At 40.6% G+C, this 23072-nt stretch overlaps 1 protein-coding gene across 1 annotated transcript in view; it reads left to right on the top strand.

The window, feature by feature from the left end:
* Positions 1-1997: 1997 nt before the first annotated feature.
* The window catches only part of sgcd (sarcoglycan, delta (dystrophin-associated glycoprotein)), a 420239-nt gene continuing 399164 nt past the window's right edge, over positions 1998-23072 (top strand). Inside the window, exon 1 of the mRNA XM_026182769.1 lies at positions 1998-2806. The gene's annotated coding sequence lies outside the window, so the exon portion shown is untranslated. The remainder of the gene's footprint in view (positions 2807-23072) is intronic.

Below are 23072 nucleotides of genomic sequence, written 5' to 3' on the forward strand. Positions count from 1 at the left end.
GAAATGTCAAAGGTGCATTACAAGCATTGCTTTTCTACTTCAGAGCACTAACAGGATAACATTTTCAACTTTAAAATGTCACCTGAGGAGGCAATTTTGTGCATACATATTTTTAATACAATAAATTCAAGTGCACGACAAAGGAAAAGCAAAAACAATCCCATTTTCATTCTCAGAGCCTTGAATAACATTGCTTTGTCTGTGCCGTGACCAAACCAGCTTTAGTGCAGATCTGTCAGTTGGATCTCATCACACTCCGTCTATTTAAATAGACCGGGTAACCATCATAAATCAAATTGTGGTGGCCGCTTGTGTTTTTTACCTACAGAAGTAGTAGACCAAGTAGTGTTTTGTGATTAAACCTAATCAGCAAATTCAAGGAAAAGAACGTGTGATGATGAAGTGCAAAACAGAAAGCTCCTGGTGTCCTGGCTGATAAATGGTAGGTGTCCACTGGTGTGTATGCACCGTGTTCATGCTGTCACAAAAGGAAGATGCTCATTGAGTTAGCTTCTAGCAGAGAGTGGCTGTAGGAGGACAGCAGGTGTCAGTGATGACAAACTCTGACCTGCACCTGATTGGATGAACACGTCATCCAGGCAGTCTGCTTCCACCCTTCAAATGTTCTCTTTATGCACACAGTTCTCTAAAAACGTCTTGGGTGCAAAATGAGCTCCACAGAATCAATTTTCATTTTTGATCGGCAAAAGCTACATTCAAAGCTTCTCTTTATTTATTTATTTTTTTTTATTTATTTTTTTTTTTTTGGCGGATTTTCCCAGAGGCATCAAATCATGCTACATGCATAGCATGCCCTAAGCTTCATCTCTTCAGGGAGATTAGAAGTTGGCACCTTGATGCTTGAAATTCACTTCACTTCATTTTGGTGACTGCAGAGAGGGGGCCAACAACTTCAGGCCACCATATTTGTCAGTCAAGTGAACCATACTCCTGATTTTAGGCCTGGAAAGTATCAGAATGGAAGAATTTTATTTTTTACGACTTTAAGAGGAAACTGTTATTTTCATGGCTGAAGGCATGTTAACATGGCACTCTATGGAGAGCTGAAGGAATAGTGAGTTTTACTGCTTGACCCTGACAGACGCCGGTCCCCTAACATGAGAATGTGTTGACAGGAAACAACGCATCTGCATGGAAAAATACTACAGTGCTTCACACACATTCCCTACAGTTACAACACAATCTGCAGTAAGCACAAAGTGTGTATATGAAATGTGCAAATACATGATCAAACACATAAATATGTCTATAAAGTCAAAAATCAAAGACGGAGCACAAAATAGGCAATAAAGTGAAATCCATATCCAAATAAAGAGAAGGCTGAAACAAGTCTATAAATAGTTTATAAGTTTATACAGTGCAGCTGTGTAAATATACGTTGTGTGTGTGTGTGTGTGTGTGTGTGTGTGTGTGTGTGTGTGTGTGTGTGTGTGTGTGTGTGTGCGCGCCTACACCAGGGTCTTAAAGTGTCCACGTGTTTCCTTCCCGTGCGTGAGCGTGTGCTTCTTTAAATATTCTAATCAATGTTTACGACCCCTGGCAAGAGGCGGGCTGTCAGTGTGCCAGCTTCACTGCAGGTGGAGGACTCTGCCAACCCCCAGCAGACACCACCACCTCCACTCTGTGCACGAATTCCATTTTGCTTTGGGAGAGAATCCCTCCTCTCAGGTTTCTTTAACCTTTTAAACACCCTGATTCTTCCCTCTGTCAGTGATTTTAGAACTCAGCCTCTTCTCTGCATCCTCTCTCGTGTGTTGCTCTTCTTTTTTTTTTTTTTTTCCCTCTCTCTCCATTTCAAACCATGATCCCCGCTCAGCTCCTGCAAGGAAAACTCCACCTACTCAGTTCTGTTAATGTAGTCACTGACGGTGCAAGCAGCTCCCTCCCCTCTGCTCACTTTCTCTCTCACTTTCTCTCTTCCAGGCATCTCCCCCTCAACCTTCCTCCTCCTCCTCCTCTGAGCATCCTCTCACATCGCTCTTTGCCTCCACTTGCGCTCGCAGCCTCCTGCCTGTTCGCATCTCTCCGCTCTCTTCTCTCCGCCTGTCCTCCTGTATTGCGCGTGCACACATATATGCATGCATGCGCACACTTTCACTCTTTCTTTCTCTCTCTCTGTCTGTCTCAGTCACATCGGTCCTGTGCAGACTTGAGTAAGCCCCGGAGAGGAGATGATGCCGGTGGTGATTCTGTTGGAGCTCTTTTGGTGATTTTTTTCCAGGGTTTTTTCCCCCCATTTAAACAAACAGAAAACTAGACTCAGAGAAATGTTGATGCAACAGCACCTCTTCTCTCCGCGCTTTGTTGATCTGCCTGCCGTCTGCCCAGCATCAGCCCATTTTGGGGGGATTTAAGCGACAGAGAGTGTGCTGCGCCGGCTGTGCGCTCTGCGGCTCTGGTGCACTGGATCTTCTTCCTCACCGCTTTAATTCACACAGAAGGATGATCAGTTCTTTGCGCCGACAGGAATATTACTACTTCAGCTGTCAATACTCTTATCCACTTCTTTGCCCCGGCCAGATTGCAGTCTGAAGCGCTCCGGTCCCCTGAAGGGAAGAAGAAGCATGTCAGAGGCACCTGTGTTGCACATGGAAATGAGCCGTCTGCTGCTGCTGCTGCTGCTGCTGGACTCCAGCCTCTAAACTAAAGAGATTATCCCCAAAATAACAGAAGAAATTGGATCCTAAGAGTTTCCTTCTGACCAGCTGAGAATTCCTGTAGCTGCTTAACCAGCTCTATGATTTTCTGACTTCCCAAGCCTTTGATTTTGGCATCTGACTAAGAGGTAAGGCTGCTATTACTTTGCAATGTGGCTTACTCTAGCCTGCTCATCCTCAGCAACCTTGATTCTGCACTTTGGAGAGAAACGGCTCAGTCTCGGTGATGTGGCAGATTCTGTTGTTGCTTTGCTTGGTTACTTTGCAGTCTTCCAGAGCTAATTTTCACCAGAAGCTGAGTCCACTATTGGGCTTGCCCCAGCTTTCTGTCATTAGTCGGGGCTGGCACTCTGTCCTGTTTACTACTGTCTGCATCATCCACTGTCTGTAGCAGTGTGGCTCTCGCTGTGTGTTTCTGCTCAGTAGAAATGAATGGCACTGCAGCTGAGAAGCCAGAGGTGTTTCGTGTTAAGTGGATTTCTAGAAGCAGAGAGTTTGTCATGATCTGTCTGCTGCTGTGAGTGCACAGGAATTAGAGATGAGCTGCAGGTATTTCGAGTATATTGAATCCTTTTTTAGAGCGCAAGGTTCATTATATTATACTTGTTGTCCTTCCTAAAACCAGCCAGCTCAAGTTTGTAGGTATAGTTTTTCATTTTTTCACATCTTAGATATCAGAATCTCTTCTGCTGATTTCTGTCGGTTTATTCTGGCTACACTTTTACAGCAGAATTACTCAGCGGCTCGCATCGACACGCTTAGCACTTATTTGAAGTGGTACATGTAATTGGCATTGGACATGGACCTTCTTCCTGCATGTAGGGATCTACTTGGCATCCAGATTATATGCAAAGTACTCAAAAGTATTCAGTAATGCCTAGGTTAGTCCCTGTCGGATAGAATTACTGTGTGGTGTCTGTATATGGAAACACAGATGTGGGGTAATTGCATTCAGGGATTCGCTGTACAGTCTGTTCAGTTTCAGAGTGTGTGCCAACTTCAGCTGAATTAAGCAGCATTTTTCACACAGAGAGGATTCGACACTGTAAGTCTAAAATTTGGCACCAGCGTGTTCCCTCGTGTGATGGTGTCACTGGACCACGTCTTCGTACAGAAATCCAAAGGGAAACTGCATTCCCAGGTATCCTGTAGTCCTTGGATCGTCGCTCCTCGGGTTTTCTCGGTGGATATGTTGACTAGATTGAATTGCTTTTGTTGAAAATGGGATATAAGCTGCTGGCTCATCGGCTCCAAGAATAGTCGGATGCATTTACGGTCCATCTAGCGTACATACCATAAAAATTGAATATCTTGAGTGCTTTGAGCCATAATGCTGAAAGTCCTCGAAAAGCTACTGAAAATGTGTGTATCTGTAAATAGTAACAGCAGAGTCTTCTCTCAATCAAAGGACGTCCACGGTGCAAAACACGTCCAAGGACATAAATGATTTGGTGTTCTAGTCAGATTGTTGGGTTTGAAACAACTGCAAACTTCTTGCTGGTGTACAGTTTATCATCTCTTAGAAATCTGTCATTTTCTGTGTGTGCAATTGTTTTGGCTCTTCTGGAGAGCTCATCAGAGATTACTTGCATCCTTTCCTACAATCCTGTCTGAATCGCTCTCTTTTAAAAAGCACATCGAAGGCTGCAAACAAGAACCATACATGTCGGTAGTAGATAAAGTAAAAGTGGTGGAACGAAAGTGCTCTTGGGCATCATCAAAGTGCTCATAATGTCTCTTACAAGAAAAGCGTTCAACATGTTTTAAAGAAAACAAAGGTATCCCAAGCAACTGGAAGTCGTCTTCACTGAACGCACTCGTACTTTCAGTGAGCGTTAACATGAATCACTGTTGAGCGAGTGGGTGCCGTGAAGTGACAGCCCCTTGCTATTGGCACGGTTAGGACTAATGGCAGTTCAGACAACACAACTGCTAGCAGCACTGCTGAGACCATATGAATATTTAATTGACTTTCATCACCAACTATTGCTAAAACTTTCCTAGTAAATCTCTAAATGTCCCAGTGAGTTGAAGGATGTCACTGAAATATCTGCAAGTCAATGAAAACAAGAAATTGTTACCACATCATAAGACAATGTGCAAAATAACACAAAAGTTCCTACAGAGCTGAATCATTTGTAACTCATGCAGATTTGAATGCTCTAGAAAATCGGGTCAAAAACTAAATGTGTACCTGCATTGTTTTTATGAAATGAGTCAGTCTTTGGTTCTTTATTAGTTTGTAGTAATTTAATTTGGTAAGGCGCAGTGATGGGGACTGCATGTATGGTTCATTTCAATTAAATTTTATTTATACAGCATCAAATCACAACAACAGTCGCCTTGTGGTGCTTCATATTGTAAGCTAGACCAATATATAGTACATAGAGAGAAAAACCCAACAATCATATGAGCAAACACTTTGGCGACAGTGGGAAGGAAAAACTCCCTTTTAACAGGAAGAAACCTCCGGCAGAACCAGGCTCAGGGAGGGGCGGGGCCATCTGCTGCGACCGGTTGGGGTGAGAGAAGGAAGACAGGATAAAGACATGCTGTGGAAGAGAGACAGAGGTTAATAACAGATATGATTCAGTGCAGAGAGGTCGAGTAGGATGGCTCAGGGCAGTTTATCAAGTTAAATAGATAAACTTTATTTTTTTGTATTTTTTTGTGGTTTCATTTCTAAATATGAATATTGTTTTAACAACTGAACTAAATCTTGTCATTGGTGCTGAATCAGGTGACCATCCCTTAGTTAGGTTGCCCTAGGTCTGCGCTACTGGCTTCCCATAATGCACTGAGTGTTTCTTCTACACTCACCTTTTTTCACTAACTGTCTTTACACACCTCTCTGCATTTAATCATTAGATATTATTATTTCTGTCTCTCTTTCCCTGCGTGTCTTTTGTCTTGATCTCCTCCCGTCACTCCAAGCTGGTCAGAGGCTACTCCTGTCTGAGCCTGGTACTGCTGGAGGTTTCTTCCTATTAAAAGGGAGTTTTTCCTTCCCACTGTCACCAAGCACCTTGCAATGACTGTTGCTGTGATTTGGCGCTATATAAATAAAAGTGAATTGAATTGGACCTTAACTTTGAGTTCTTGTGAAGGGTAACAAATTTTTTACTATAAATTTATTATTTTTGAATATAATTTTCTTCTTCCAAGGCTGTCTATTAACAGCCTTTTTTTGACCCAGCTGTCTTGTATTTAAAAACTCAACGTAGTGAATAATATGTTGAAATTCTAGCCTTAATTACAGCAACATGCATCCAGCTGTCAGCTCTGTGATTACTCAGGCAAGCCACAACTGATCATGTCACCGTAAAAGAGGAAGCTTATTAATAAATATATAGTAACAGTCCCACTTTCGGAATAGCCTCTTTGTCCTGTTATATCGTACAAACATTTCACATCTTCATACTACCTGTAAACGAATAAACGCTGACACATGGTCACTTGTCGCTGCAGATCCTTCTTGAAAGATCTCATGATTTGTAATTTAATGATGTCAGCGTGTGATAATTATCTGCTGTGTCAACATCGATTTCGTTCTGGCCGAGCACCAGATTTACTAATGGTTTGCGGCAGGCAATTTACTGCTGTTTGCGCTATTATTTAATGTTGAAAAAAGGCATCTCGTTTTTGATATTGCTGTAATAGTTGACTATAAGAGGGTTAATATAGCAGAATAAGCATTTAATTGGTGCAAGTGAGTTGTGCAAAGCTATGAGCTAGGTGTCAAAGCTGCGTCTCTGTCCTTGGGACCTTCAGAGTCCTGGTTTCCTGTTGCTCTTTCAATGTTGAACTTAAGTTGGAGCTTCAGAGAGGAAAATGGTATAATTGCTCAATACACTAGCAACTTTTTATTCACACATAATGAAAACTGCAGCGAGCACAAACAGTGCTTTACAGTGTGGGCTGTAAAAGTGCTGTGTGTCTTTACTCAGCAGTGTGCACACAGAGCTCTGCAGCCACAGAAGTCTACATTTAAGTAGTTTTCTTTTAATTTTTTCTATCAAAATACACATTAAAGTCTGCCATTACATCATGTGTACCATGCTACATTTTATGTTTTTTCTTTATTGTGTATCTGTCTGCTTTTAAGCTTTCAGAATTTCACTATGTGACTGCAGAGCAGCAAAATATTTTAAATCACAACAAAAATAGTTTGTCGTTAATCAAAAAAAGAGCTAAATCTTAGTTTCATTTATTACACTAAAGAACCGGCTAATGCAGGGACTTGAACCAGGGCATATTCTACCACAACCAATGGTTTCACAGACACACATCATGTTTTGTGCCAAAGTTTGAATTGTTTTTGTCATTTCTCCTGAGACATTTATGAGAAAAAACAGACAGTAAAAGGAAACAGATGAGACTAGTGGAGGAGGACGGGAAGGTGAGAGATGACAAGGCAGAAAATTGTTGAAAGAGTAAGAAAGAATAAAGGGAGGGATTTATAGGAACAGTGGGGGACTGCAGGTGGTGATCAAGAGCAGACAACAACAGTGTTCCCGTCAGAAGCCGGCACTATGATATGGGTCACTTGGACATGACAGCTGGTAAAGAAACATGAATAATAAATTTTGGGAAAGGTGTAGTGATGAATACTGCATTAGAGCAGAAGAAGCTCTGAGCCGTTTCTTCCCTCTAATCCAGCAATCACTCAAGGATTACTTAGGGTAGAAATGCTGGCCTGTGTGCACGCAAATTATACACACACACGCGCACAGCACGTGATCATGTGATGCATAACTACATTAGACCTCAGAGGACAACACCTAGAAGCTGATCTGGTGCCAGAGGACAACCTTCCGTGTCCTTCAGCATCACGACACCTTAAACAAATCAACTCATTTTAGTGGTCTGATGACAGCCTTTAGTGTCCTTGTTTAGCCTTGGGACACATACGTGTGTGTGTGTGTGTGTGTGTGTGTGTGTGTGTGTGTGTGTGTGTGTGTGTGTGTGTGTGTGTGTGTGTGTGTGTCAACAGATGGATAGATAATGTATTTTTATGTGCACAGTTGTGCACTGCCAGTTATGTCCAGTATTGTACCACATTTGTGAAACTTTTCTAAGAACAGTGAACATTAGTAACAATAATAAATACAAAATATGAAAGTAACATGAAAGTAACAACTGGTGCTGATAAAAAAGAATAAATAAATACATTTAAAAAGCACAGAACAATGCTCTACCTTGAATTGGAACACAGCTATATATAAAAAAAACTACATAATGTAGTAATTCATCAAAGCAAGCACACACAGGGGGCAGTTTGTTGTTGAAAGAGTTTGGTGATGGCCTCTTCTTCTTCCAACAGTGCACAAACAAGGTCCATAGAGATGGATGAGTTTGGTGTGGAAGAACTAGACTGGCCTGCACAGAGTCCTGATAGAAAACCTCTGGGATGAATTGGTGGATCCTGAGAGTCAGGCCTCCTTGACCAAAAATTCCTATAAACACTCCTAAACCTTCTAGAATGTTTTCCCAGATGATTTGAAGCAAAAAGGTGGACTAACATCATCATATTAAACTGTATGGATTAAGAATGGGATGTCACTTAAGTTCATATGTGTGTGAAGACAGACAAGCAAATACTTTTGGCAATATAGTGTACTCCTCAATGTGAATGTCATCCAGTCTTTTGCTCTCTGCTTACTTGTTAGTGAACCGTTTGGCTCTTTTGCTGCTAAATGTCCCCGTCTGCCATTTGGTGCTAAGCAGGTAGAGTGCAGTGAGTTTTAAGAGCTTATTTTTGCTGAAAAAGTCTCTGTTGTAGCTGAAAAATGTTATGAGCGCAGTCTGAGTGAACTATAGCGGTAAATTTACAGACTGAACAGCAACACAATGAGCTGAAACTTGATATAAAGCTCGATAAAGCAGAGAGGAGCTGCAAATTCAGCTGATAATTCTCACTAGCTTCATCATGATGGGAGACCCCTTTCACGTTTGATATAGTTTTATTATAAAACACTGATTACAGCCACTGTAAAGATAGCATAAGGTAGGTTAGTAAAAATGCCATTTGTGCCGGTTCTTTATTACGTTACATCTTTAGCGGTTTTCTTCTTTTCTGTCTTGTTTTTCCTTGTAGCATTTTGTCTGTTTTCAGTTTCACTGACATTTTGCTCTCCCCTGCTTTAATATTTATTATTAGTAGTATTAGTATATGTTACTACTCCAGCCCTGCAGTTAATAAGCTCCATACCATAGCACCATACAGCATTAAAAATGAAGGACTATTTCTGTTTGTCAGCACTGTTCAACAAATCTTTGTATTTGTGTTTTTCTTGGTGTACTGTACATGTGTTCATGCATGAGTGTCTATGCCCATCGATGCTCTCTAGGGGGCTAAAGGAAATTGGAGGCTTACTTCCTTTCCACTAATTACCCTGCAACAGTCCCCACTAATTGTCAGGGCCTCACGTGTATTTGATGTCAGCAGTGTGAAGCCATGTGCACAAAGTGGGAAGATGGTGACAGGAAGGAAAAGGCAGAACAAAGCAGGTCAATAGATTTGCTTTGAAGATGTGTACAAGCCTTTCAAACAACTTCTGGATGTGGATCAATTTGGCTGGAAGGGAGGAGGATTGCAAGATTGTAATATCAACATGGGCACAGATAATATACTCCATTTAAAAATCATGGACTGCGTTCCATTGCGAGCTGCTTCTTGTGATATTTATTTCAATGTGCCACCAAAATAAGTGCACATAATAAAGTGAATACCTGCACATTCTAATGCAATCCAGTGCAATGGTGCACCAACCCACACTGCCTTTGTAAACAAGTAATAATCAAAGAGGTATTGATTCACTGTGTAGTGTGTGAAGTCAAGTGGGAGCCCGCAGGACCCTCTGGGCTTGTGAAGAGCATTCTCATTCATTCAGAGTTAACCCTCCCACCACTGGTCAAAATTTAATGTCTCAACCCCCCCACTGCTCTTTTTTTTTTTTTTTTTTTTTTGTGCACATCTGCGCTGGTATAGACTGCAACCAGGAAACAGCTGGATGTTTGCACGCTCAAGCCTGACACGGCCTCATCTGAGACCGACTGAGAGTACTTGTATTTTACTACTTATATTAATAGTCAAGCATTCAAAATTAATGTTGCAAACAATGTTGAGAAAAAGTCACATGATGGAAGCAGGTTCTAAGAATAGATACCAACTAGAGATCTCAAAGTCCCTGCCTGAGATTTGCATGCAGGGATTTTCAGAGCTCAGGAGGGCTCGATTACAAAGTCATCTTTTCTAAAGGAACTTTAGTAGTGCTCAGGTGGCAAACAAGGAGAAGATGGACCATTTAAGCTTTGGCAAATCAGTAAACCTCTTATGTTGTTAAACTGTCAGCCATACCACACAAATCTAATCACATGACTAACATGAAACAATGCTTGAAACCCACTTATGTTTAACTTTGAATAGCATCTTTAATGATGACCAGAAAACAAATAGTATTCCTGTTTTGTTGGGCACACTGGTCTCAATTAATAATGCTATGGCAACTGTTCTTATTGTTAAACCACAATAGAAATTCCAGGTTTAAAATTTGATTGCATTGGGTCTGAACAATGCTGTTATATTTCAGGCTCAGAGAGGCAACGTCAGGGACAGCTCCGGGTTTTCAGTGTTATGAATGTGGTTTTTCTTGTTAGTATATCACTATAGTAACCAATGCTGTAACTCTGACCCAGTCCAGAGCAGGTCATGTTCAAGATTACACTGCCGGCTGACGGGTTAATTCTCTGGAAGAATATCATCACTGTTCCTGGAAAATCTCCAGACTTTACTGTGCAACTTATAAATTAATTTAATACATTTAATAACGTTTTCTTTTAAAAGTGTCCAATTGCTTTCTTTTCCTGATGAAGGGAATTAGAAGAAACTTTATTCTTGCTTTATTATATATTGCCTGCAAATGATTTAAAACCGTATTATTCTATAAGTACGTTAAGTACAAGTACATTTATTTGTACTTGCTGACTCCATATAAAATTGACACGCAGTCTAAGCCTACATTTAAATTCAGTTTTTATTTTTATTCTTTATTTGCTCTCAGACCCCCTAAACACCATCTGGGCTTAACAGTACTTCCACACATCTGAACTTTAATTTAATGGAATAACAACTGTGATCCAACAGATTCTCCCGGGTACACCAGGAGAATCTGATGGATTACACCAGTGTCTTAATGATAAGAGCTGTGATACTGATTAGTCTGTTAAATTTCACAGTCACACATTTTTGCTGGCTTTCTTTCCTGGCTTCACGGAGGCTAAACTCTATTAAAATAGTAGCACGTTCCCAGTCTTACTCCCTGAAATGCTTAATGCTCGCACATATTCATACAGCACATTCATTCATACAGTCTGTGCCAGCAGTTGTTTCCAGCCTGTAATATCTACTTAAGCACTTCATGTTTTTCTAAAATTATTTTATCTTTTTACATTTACGTGAACCTGTTCATAGCTAGACTGAGAAACCCTGGGCTGACTTACAGTATGGACTGGCACTTTTCGACTCTATTTGAGCCTCCTTCACATACAACACCTTTTCTATACCTCTGTGATTTGACCAACATTCATACCCCAGTGCATGCATCGAAGGAAACTTGGGGTTCATTACCTTATCTCAGGATGGAGAAGCCAGGAATTGAACCGCTGACCTTATCTGCTCACCAGATAACCTATTGCAGACTTTTCAAGAAGCCAAAGGTCTGGGACACAGAATTAACAGGACTTTTGGAGAAGGACAGCTTTGTTGTCAGAGCAGGAGATTGCTGTATTCCCAGTTCCAAAAAGAAAAGTTCAGGTGTGCTTCTGAAATGCCATCACCATCACAGCACATAGTATGCAGATAGATATTGATTGTGGTGCAGTTCCAAACGTGTTTTGCAGTCTGGCATCAACAACTCAGTCATTACAGGAGACGGAAATGACAATACAGTTTAGCACGTCACACTGCAAAAGAAACCCTGCTGCAGGTGATTTACAGCAGTGACACTACGTGTGCAACAAACTTCAGTATAACTTTCATTTCGTGTAGAGTAACAAAAACAAGGAAGGAGAAAAACGTTACAAAGTAATGCAGTACCGAAAAGAGGGTTCAAGCTCTGGCTGCCAGTGAAGTTTCAGATGATTTTCAGAATATTAAGGAAGTGTGTGAATTAAAAAAAAAAAAGGTTTAAATATGTAACAAATGTAAATTATTAGTATTTATGCCATTTTCAAACCAAGGTGTTTGTGGGAACTGAGTAGTAATGGCTGTTTCTTTTTTACATTATTATTGCAGTGCAGGCAAATGCGTGAAAACTGGTTGCTTGAAGCTAAATGTTAGAAAGCAAACAGTAAAATCTGGTTTCACATGAATATTTAATGCTCGAAAGAGGAAAAATTAATAAATCTCAAATAAAAACAAAGGATTTTATGTTTCTCCTGACAGATGGAGCTTGATTGTGCTTACCTTGAGGACTGTGTGTGTGTGTGTCTACTTTTAATGTAGAGATGTAGAAAAAATGCATGCATTGCTCCAATGCTTGTCTGTGTGTCCAAATCTGTTACTAAAAGCATGGCGGTCTCCGACAACTCTCTCCCATCTCCTGTCTGCTCCATGAATAGCTTTGTCTCACGCTGCAGCTGAGCGGTGATGACAGGCCTGCCTCAGCGACATGGAACTTTTCGCTTTCAGTCAAGAGTCTGAGTCCTCAGAGGACCTGATTTGTCAGGCAGAGAAAAACAAAAGTCAACAAACGGTCCATCCGAAGGTTAGTAAACTCTGCGTGGAGGAGACAGGCGTGAACAGACAGGCTAAGTGTTGAGGGAGCATTGCATAAGAAGAGCAAATAGATTCGATGATGAGTGAAACTGCACAAAGATGAAGCTGTTTGCTTTCATACATTTTACAGTAGAGTTGCGGTAAACACAAGTGGTTTAAAGTCCTGTGAAGGGAGTCGCCTTTCTGTGGAAAAAGTGTCATATGAAGTCAACACATTAGGCAGTGTGGGCTGTAAAAGTGCTCATGTCTGCTCTGAGGTCGGGCATGTCATCATGCGAGCCTGAGCAAGCCGGAGAAACGACCGTCTTCTAAAGCCAGCTTCAAGTGGCCAATAGGGAGACTGCAGATTTTGGCACTGCCAGTTACTAGATGTCTACAGTAAACCTGAGATAAATATGACTAAAAATGAAACCCTTCTGATTTTACAACCTTTGTTTTTGATGTTTTTGACAGAATGACACGAATGGAAGTAATTCAAATTGAGACTTTGCACAGTTCATAGCTAAAAATGATCCTGATTGGTCTTTCAGTGCTGCAGCTCCTCAATTCATCTCAAGCGTTTCACCTCCTTTCAAGCCAGACATCGGTGTGCAAAAAAATGGGTCTGGAAATGGGGTCAATGGACCGTTTTTCCAAAAAATTCTATCTCGAAAAGAATTTAAATATTTTAATCGTCCTGATTTTGAACCATTACAATTTTCTGGCAATTGAACAAGTTTTTAGCAGGAAATGTTCTAACAAATGTGATGATTTGAGATGGAATGACATGGGTCAGGGAAATGAAGAATGTATTTAACAAAATCATTTTGTGAGTTATAGAGGACCATTTAGAAATGGCAGAATTTAGTTTTATCTGGATTAGACTGACTGTTGACACAGGCTGGCCCCTGTGATTGGCTGCCCCTCGTAAACAACAAGCTTTGAGGAGGAGGTGGGTGAACCTGTGCGCTGAACATGTTAGAGGAAATGTGTGCTGAAAGGTCTAAGGTCTGAGTGTTCAGAGTAATCAGAAGAGGTTACTTTGTGATACCCTGCAATATACTTTGGGAACACTGACTATTGTAACAGAATGCACTAAAATAAAGAAAAGAATAATGAGTTCCCTTTGATATTAGATGAGCTTTATTTTTGAGTGAGTAACTTCCCGTCAAGACCAACAGAAAACCAACAAGTTTTTAAAGTCTCTTTTCTGTTGTGTGGCTGCAGGAGGAGCTGAGAGCAGGACGATGTTGTTGTTTTATAAAATTATACTGAAAGACTTATTTGTGTGTGCAGAACCATCTGCACTCATTTCTTTTGTTTTGTTTTTTTCGCACCAACACACCTGCACCTGTGTGGATAATTCATGACTCAACTTCTGTCAGACAATTGGCAGCTGCTGATGTTGTTTTCCGAGATAAAGTTAACTTCATCAACCTTTCATGGAGATCCCTGCTGAAAACATGTTTCTTTGTTTAAAGTTGAACGATGTCAGTAGCAACACGTACAATCGTGTCACTGTGCCCCAGCTGTCTCCCTCACACTCTGTTTAACTTGTCCTTAAAATACTAGTTCAGATCTACAGTTCAGTGGATGTTACTGTAATCAAATTACTTTTTTCAAGTAACAAGTAAATTAAGGGATTACTATTGCAAAAAAAGTAATAAGATTACTGTTACTTTACCCTAAGTCCTCTGCATTACTGCATTACAAAACTGTCGTGATTTTGTTTGTGAGAGTGTCTCATGACAATGACGTACAAGCGACGTCCGTGGCAGCAACAGGCGTGTGCAGATCAACAATGGATAACGTGGAGTGCGGGAGAGAGTACGACCATGCAGCATTTACAGCGTGGAAGTACTGACATTGGTTTGAGTTTGGTTCTGTAAAAAGTGTCAAAAACATTAGCGTCTGCTGTGCACTCTGCTTGGGAAGAAAACTTTCTACAGAGAAAAATAAAACTTCAAATCTGAGGGAGCACCGAGCACGCTGCCACGGGAATGTGAAATTCACAGAGAAACCCCCGGATCCCCCCCACTGACATGACCGCTGCAGCATCAGTCAAACCTCCACCCGCCCCACTCCTGCTGAACAGGTGAGAATAGACTTATAAGCGACAGGACTCAGTGCTGCTGAGTCTTTGATTTGATTTATTGTTTGCTGTGTTTTACTTGCATCTATTTAAAAGAGTGAGTGTAAACACGAAACATTTTATTTTATATGCTATATGTTAAACACATTTCTTCCAGTCAGAGAACGTTGCATATAACTTAATTTTTGGTTAATGCAATGTGCATAAAATTAAAAGATTTTTAAAAGAGACTTTTCCATTTGATTCAATTTTATATCCTGAAATATGCAGAAAAAAATCAAGTTTTTACGTATTCAGGTTGTGTGTCATGTTTTAAAAAAGTAACTAAGTAATAAAGTAATTAATTACTTTTGAAAATAAGTAATCAGTAAAGTAACGGGATTGCTTTCTTAGAGAAGTAATCCATAATTAGTAACTAATTACTATTTTCAAGTAACTTGACGAACACTGCTCATGACTTTAGTAATGAAGTTCACAAACACCTCATTTTCTCAATAATGACAATTTCATATGTGATCTGGACTTCAGCTCCTGAATCAAGGCTACTTTAAAAAGCGAGCACACAATTTTAGCACCGTTATTGTTGGATTTTTGGGGGGTATAAATGGTGGTGCTTTGACACCATAGTATCTAAGCAATGCCCTTATGGTATTCAATGTCCTTTCATACGTACAGTTTCTTATTTTTATGACATTTTTGACACACCTACCCAAACAGTCAAATGTGCTCCAAAACCTGTTGCCCAGGAGCTTCTAAGGAGCTTGGAAAGCAAAGCGGCAGGACTTCATTACATTTCATCTCTCATCCAAGAAGCTTCTTCAGTTCTAGGACCAAATGGTGAGATTCCAGATTTTAAACACTAGTGGGAGTTGTCCCTTAAGAGGTTTGTTGACACACTATTGATAATGTTCCTGATCACATGAGCCAAGGTGTGAAAAAAGGTGTGGACCAACCAATCAGGAGTGAATCTCTTGCAAAGCATATTCTGACTTTAAACGAAAATGTTGCATTAATTAAGATTTGAAACTAGTGACTGGCATCATCTGGAACCGATCGGGTTCACGTCTGTGCAATCTGATTTCTGTATTTCCTTAATGAAAGAATACATTTGTTACATTTTTCAGGACTGTGCTTGTTTTTATAAAAACGTGTGGGTAAGAGCTACTGGCCTTTCAAAATAGAAACAAAATGCATTGCATTGTTACACAGAAGGCTCTTAAACAGGAAAAAAGTACTTGAGCAAACGAGGCATGTTGTTTAATGTTGACTGTGCAAGCTGAGTAGAAACGTTCTGCATAAGAACCAAATAAGGCAATGCTATACATAATAGTTTATGCTAATTCACAGATATTAACACTTATCTTTGATCTCTGATGATTCTTGGAGAACTCTGCACAAAATTCTAGCAACATTGTTATGGATTAAATACTGATTATGGAAAAACAGAGTCCAGCACACCTCTTTCTGCACTCTGACTAACAAGCAAGCTCCTTCGAGGTGCTCGATGTTGGCACGGGGCTGACGAATATGCATTGATTTGTTTGTCGAAAGGGGGTGAATAATTCTGATGAGCTATTGATTGTAGTAAATCAAGACATTCGTCACCTTGGTTAAGGGCAGAGGTGCCTTGCTGATAGGTTGTATAATGTATATGATTGGTGAACCTTGAAACAAGGCATTGAAAAATGACCACTTTGCTAACTGGCTGTTAAAGCTCATCATTCATCGAGGAATTTTAGTGACAAGCTCAAGGGTACACGATTGCTGAACAAAACAAAAACATACTTAAACTGTATTTTTATTATTTTCCAAAGTGGTTTCTGACTCTGAAGTTAAGCTCTGGTGGCTCTACGACACGACGCTGAAGCAGCCTGTGCTTTCACACAAAGGCGGGAGGATTGCATAACCAGTGCGCCAAGAGATTTTGGACTGCACGAATACCAGCAGCTTGTGAAGAATGGCTATTGTTTCAGAAAGAGTGAATGAAGGGGAGAGTGAGAGAGGAGTTCAAAAGGCAGAAAATAAGAGACAAACTCGAAGAAGGCGACGAAGTAGAACATCGGAGATGGGAGGGAGAAAATAAAGGGAAGATGAGGAAAACTGCAGAGAATGACAGGATTGTGAGAAGATGAGAGAGGAGGCTGGTCAAAGTGAAAGGGAGAAAGCTGAAGTTGAGAGAGAGATAATGAAGGAGACCGATGTTAAAAGTGTAGGAAACGAACAAGAATCCAATTACATGTGGCTTCAAGGAGTCAGAGCGTCTCATCATACATGTTGCTCTAGAGCTCTGACAGGACAGACCTGACTCACCCCAGTCTCTCTACAGTAGGACTGTGGGCACAATTGATTGGGAGGAAATGGCTCCTCATTATTTGTAGTTCATCAGTCAATGGTAGAGAGGGCTCTGGTTCAGAGTTTAAGAATAAACATAGCACATGCATTAGAAAAGTTGCTGTTTGTGACGATTTTTCCCTTTCAGTTCTCAGAAGTCTGGCGTCATAGTCACTTTGTTCAGCCTGCTAGTCTGTGTTAGTTATTTGGCAAATCTAGATTGTATCCACAACTTTAGAATAAAATATGGAATAAAACTACATTTTAATGATCATTTGAAGTGAAATTTCAACTAAGCTTCTACAGATCAGGTGTTCCAGACACAGCAGCTGCTAGATTTCTTCTCCATGTCTTAGATTGGTGTTTGACAGCAACTTGAGAAAACCTCTGTGCACTCATTTCGAAGCATGATCTAAGTTAACATGATCACATGGACATGTTTTGTTGTTGTTTCATTTTAGATTTGATGTGAATCTTTGTATAAACTTCTTAAATAAGGTTTAAAATGCCTTCATTTTTCTTTCTTCTGCAGTCTTTTCCTGTAGATTCCACTGTTCTTTGAATGCCGTGTCTCTAAAGACGTCACAGCGTCAACTCTGCATGTTAATAAATTACACTTGTGTGTTGCAACACAAGGGCTTTCAAGGCATCCACATCCCTGGAACATCCATATAATTTCCTCTGGGATTAATAAAATATTCTGATTGTGATTCTGACAAAGTGTTGAGGCAGTAAGTCTACACGTGTGTGTCCTAAAGAACAGACTGTAGGATCATGTTTTGCCTGAACAAAACCTTTAAAGTCGCCCTCTCTCGCCTTTTGCTTTGAATATTGATTAACCTTGGGGTCTGAATAAACTTCCTTCCTTCCTTCTTTCCCTCCTTCCTGGTGTACGGACTCCCTCCTTTGTAGCTGAACTCATCACTTGCATGGTTAAGCTTAATTTAGACTTTTCTACTTTAAGATGTAACTGGAAGCCCCTCTTAACCCTCACCGCAGCCTTTCGCGCCATTGAAGTTGTTCCATCAACCCAAAGTTCAGTTACATATCTGGGAGGTTATGTTGCCACAGATTTGATGCAGATTTCCTGCTGAAGCATGATTCACACATTAATTGGAACATTCAGAATTTATTGGAACGAACGTTGAAATGCTGCATGGTGATTGAGCTTTTGTGCCCAAACGCTCTCGCTGCACCTCTGAAGATCCTTTGAAGTCTGAAGTGCGTTAAAGACGTGTCTGTTCACTTGGATACTTGAGTAACACTTTAGCGTTTTGATTCGCTAGTGCTCTCAAACCCAGTTCTTTCATTGTATAAATTTCCCATCTTCTTTACATTTGAAATCCTTGTATTTCATGGCTGTTTGTTCTGTTGTTTAAATTTTGCATTGCTTTAGATTTTCTGCAGAGCTCCCTTGGACTCTTGTCTGCACTCTATAAATAAATATTGCTCTCTTGCTTGCTTTTTTCTGGGGTTGAGCTTGAACTGCAACAACAGTGGGTCTTATCAGTTGTAGCACTCGCCTTTGTTCTTGTTTCCTTTCTGCTACCCACAGTCTAACAGACACATTAAATTTCACAACGTTAGCAAGTGCACCTTTTCATCCAGGACTCTTGTGTGCTTTATATCGTGTCTTAGCAAAATAACTGAGTTATAGAAAGGGTAAAGGTAAGGCTGTGACAGCTTGAGTTTTTATTTTGATGCAGTTTGAGCTCCTTGTTGTGTTCCCTATTTATCCATCAGGGTTATTGGTGCTCATGCTCCCCCGCTGGGCTTTGTTTTATTTCAAGTAAACCGCTCTTACCGCTGCTGTAAGGAACCGGCTCCATGGTGTGTTTTTGCACAGTGGAGAAGCAAAGAAGACATACTCTATAAACATGCTGCAAATTCTGATCGCATGTTTTGCATATTAGTGCAACACAATAGCTGTAAATATATTCATTTAGGCACTTTTCAATCATTGTTCAGTTTAGAAAAAAGCTCTAGTGATAAATGATTTCATATTGTAGTTTCTACAAGCCACTGTCATGCATGTCCAATAATTCCATATTCTTTGGGGGAGCTCAACCAAATCAGCTCTGTGAGCAGATATGCTTTAATGTACAGGCTTTTACTTACGAGTGTGTACTTGCAGTTGTTGTGTGTATTTATTTATGCACTTTAACGTTCCATGGCGTTTTACATGAAAGAGGAAATCACCACCGGCTTCCAGACAAGACTCGCTTTCCCTGAGCCGGGGAGAAAATTGAATGAGTCAGGATGTAAAATTTATTCATTATTTGATTTCCATCTCCTGACGCCGGCCACTGAATACCTCTCTGTAACCGGCTAAGCACAAGTGCCTCTGGCGCATGGCTACAAGTGCACAATAACACCACCTATCATTTTAATGCAGATGTTCCCAGCAGAAGAACGTTTCGGCGGAGTGGAATATAATGTCCGTCAGAAATGAAGCTGCTTTTTTTTTTTTTACTCTTTCTTTATTTTTAATGGGCAGCGGAGCCACACAGTAAACTGCTTCTTACTGAGTGCGATGTGAGTATGAATGGGCTTTTGTAATGGATCATTGGTAATGCATCTGGGTATTTTTAATTATTTATTTTTCCGGTGGAGATGTGTGTAAATGCATGCTTTGCTCTTTTGTGTGTGTGTGTGTGTGTGTGTGTGTGTGTGTGTGTGTGTGTGTGTGTGTGTGTGTGTGTGTGTGTGTGTGTGTGTGTGTGTGTGTGTGTCATTGTTTACCAGAGGGCAGTGTTAGCTTCAGGGACCCACGACCTGAATTGCAGAGAATAGCAGTATTGTGAGCTAATATTGACTGTATGAATGATGGTCATATTAACCTGTTGAATGGATGGCTGCTTTGACTAATGACTACCTGATTTTTCATTTTCTTAATTCCACACTTTGCAAGGATGGCTTGTGTAAATTAAAAGATTCAGATGGGGATGGAGGGGGAAGGCAGGGGAAATGAAAAATGGACAATTTTGAAAAAGTCCACAAAGGCACAGAGTTTCACACCAAATAGTTTTCCAATTGAGATCAGTGAAGGGAGGGGGAGTTATCTCCAGCTTGTCATTGTGCCGTGTGTAGAAATGGAAAGATTTCACCTCCTCGTTTGAAACAAACCCAAAAGACTGGTGTTGAATTTTGAGAGCGTCGAATTAATTTACTCGAGTTGAACAAAACGGCATGATGGGATTTGTAAAAATAGTGTATGGCTTTATTGTGATGGAGGTTCATCCTCGATCAGGCTTCAGAAAATCTGTGTGGGGGAAATAATAGAGGACGATTCTTCTGCTACTCTCTTAGTTTAGTGCAACAGGCACTCAAGGAAGAAACCAAAGGATTGAAGAAGCCTTACTGATGTACCCAGATTGTGCTGGCAAAAAAAAAAACATTTCAAATGAATACAGAAAAGGGCAGCTGTCGATCCAGAGCGTGAGAAATAGCTTCCTGTTAAAAGGAAGTTTTTCCTGTCCACTGTCACCAAAGTGCTTTCTGATAGCTAATCATCTGATTCTGTAATATTGTAGGGCCTTTCCTTACAATATAAAGTGTCTTGAAGTGACTGCTATTGTGAATTAGCATTGTAAATAGAAGTATGTTGAAATTCATCCATGTAGTGTATATTTTTCTCTCTACATCTAAGCTCATAATATTCTTGCTAATCAAGCCCAAACCAAGCAGATCGGGGCCTATGCCAGAGTGAGTAAGCCACAGCTGGTCCTGTGTAATGACTCTCATGTCTCTTGTGGATTTGAGCTGGCTGCTTGGCCACACTCACGATATCTTGAGGAGAAGAGTGGCTGGAGCTGGCAAAGGCACAGAACATTTACCCGTTCCTGGTCAAAACCGACGCCCTCCCCCTCCTTTTAAGGTCTGACTAATGCAAATCGGTTCTGAAAAATGTATATGTTTGTGTGAAACGTTGCAGTGAAACATTTACTACCCACATAACCAAATGCTGTACAAACACCCCTGGAAGGTACAGTAAGTTATTTATGCGTTTAATCCTTCCCTAATGTGTGTTCCCTTACACTTTGCGTTAAGTTAATACATAATCAAACATCCCCAATGGCAGTTTCCTTTGCTAACACCATTTATACTCCAAGTACAGGAGGACTTTTTATTTCACACACAGCCACTGATGTTACCGAAACCAAACACGGTAACCCCGCCCCCCACCTTCTCTCATTTATTTCCCTCAAAACAATTTATTTCTTTATTTCTTTCTACATTTCTTTTCCAGTTCTGTCATTCAGAGCTGTGGGTTAAACCTTTAGCTTCTTTGGTTGATTGACATTAGAGCACCGATGAGCCGGCATGGTGGGAGAAATTTTAATCTTTATCTATTTTGATCCTCCGCACAAATCTTCCTTATTGAACTCAATCAAAAGCTTTATTAGGAAATAGTTGGGTTTGAATGTTAATTATTTTTGTCATAGCCAAAGAGATGTGTAGTGCAAGTCAAGTTTTGGATGCTGCTGTCAATGTAGCTGGCATACGGGTATGAAAACATCCAGGAGGCATCGTTTCTGTTTTTTTGCCTCAAACTGGAGAAAAAGCGCTTCAGCCCTGCCTCTGTCTATTACCTTAGAAAGACAGATCCTTTGTCTTTTTTTTCTTTTCCTCCAGATGATGAGGAATGAAGTTGCTTTAGCTGCTCCTCAGCGCTGAATAAGCTCCTCCTGTTGCTGATATCAAACTGTAGCCCCAGTTAATGGTGATGCATTATGTCGGGCTCTTGTCTGATGAAGTGTACTTAATGTGCAGCAGTGTGGCAGCTTCCTGTCATGTGGCATCAGACCCATCAGGGTCAGGGTGAACATCTGCTTTGTCCTTGCACTCTTACAAGTAGGCTTTTTCTATTGCTGCGTGTCAGCGAACCTTTTTAGCTGCAGAGCAGCAGATTGCCCACAATCCTCCGGTTTTTCTGCTCCTTTGTGGGCTCAAGAGGTGCTTTTGTTCTCTGCTAACTGGAAGAGGCACGACACAAAAAGTCTTTCCGGCTTCAGTTTGTGTGTCTGTGTGTATCTGATTGTGAAGCTTGTAAAAATCCCTCTCCGTGCATTTATCACATGTTGGTACTACAGGCAATTTACTCTTAAATGTTACAAAATAAAGGCAAATTACCTTTTTTAACTTAAGCACTCAATGTGATTTTTATTTCCCAGTAACTTCTAATGGAAAAAAAGTGAAAATCACGATTTACCCAAACAGCAGGCAAACTGCGATTTTGCTGCGGATGTTTTTGCAACAAAAACACAGCTTTATATGGAAGAAATAAAGATTAAACAAGCAAAAACCAACATTTCTCTGAGTGCATTTTTATAGCCTAACCTGAATATAAATGAAATGACAGTTTTAATAGCTTTGGGATCAGGAGTACATCTGTACTGTATATTCAAAAATAAGAGGAGAGGGAAAAGATAAAATTGCAACAGAACAACCCACTTGACACCTCTTTAAATGAAATATCACAAGTAATCACTGAAAACGTCAGTGTGTGTGTGAGGATCCTCTGTAATTCCTACCTCACCTTCTTCAGAGGGCAAATGCTGCTCCAGATAGGTTGATGCATCGACCCTCTCCACTACAGGGGGACAGAATAAAGCACAAGTGTTCCAAAAAGGGTCCTTATTAAAACACTCCACCACTCATTTCTTCCTCTCATGGCCTCTCGCCTGCAGCAATAACAGCGGCACCTGCAAACCGCCTCTTCTGACCTGCAGGTGCTCCGGACCTGCTCCCTTGCCAGGAAAAAAAGCTAATTTTGACTTCAGGCTCTTGGTTTGAATTTTACGATGCAGAATTAAAAGACTGAGGGAGGGAAATAAAGTCTTGGATTCTAATTAAGGGAGTTTTGTGCATTCCAGAGAGAGATGATTACAGAGAATAAAAGCTTTTAACAAGCATGGCATAAGGTAATCCACCACTCTCGCCCCTCACATCACCCATCAGCCAGTAAATGACGCCCCGGGCATGTCAGATTGATTGGCTGAAATTCAGTAACAGCATAATCAAAATGAGAGCCAGGACTGTGAGCCACCACAGTAGCTCTAATATTACATTTGAAATGCATTGTGTGTGAGGTATTTTGTATGTCCCGTCCATCTAGGCTCTCATATTGTTAAAGTCTTTGCAGTTTTCGAAATCCAGAAAAATAATTCTAACCTGTGTAGCAAACAGAAACGATCTGTTTTCTGTCCCGGCT

This window comes from Astatotilapia calliptera, chromosome 10, assembly GCF_900246225.1.
Source record: "Astatotilapia calliptera chromosome 10, fAstCal1.2, whole genome shotgun sequence".
In the NCBI taxonomy this organism is placed as follows: Eukaryota; Metazoa; Chordata; class Actinopteri; order Cichliformes; family Cichlidae; genus Astatotilapia; species Astatotilapia calliptera.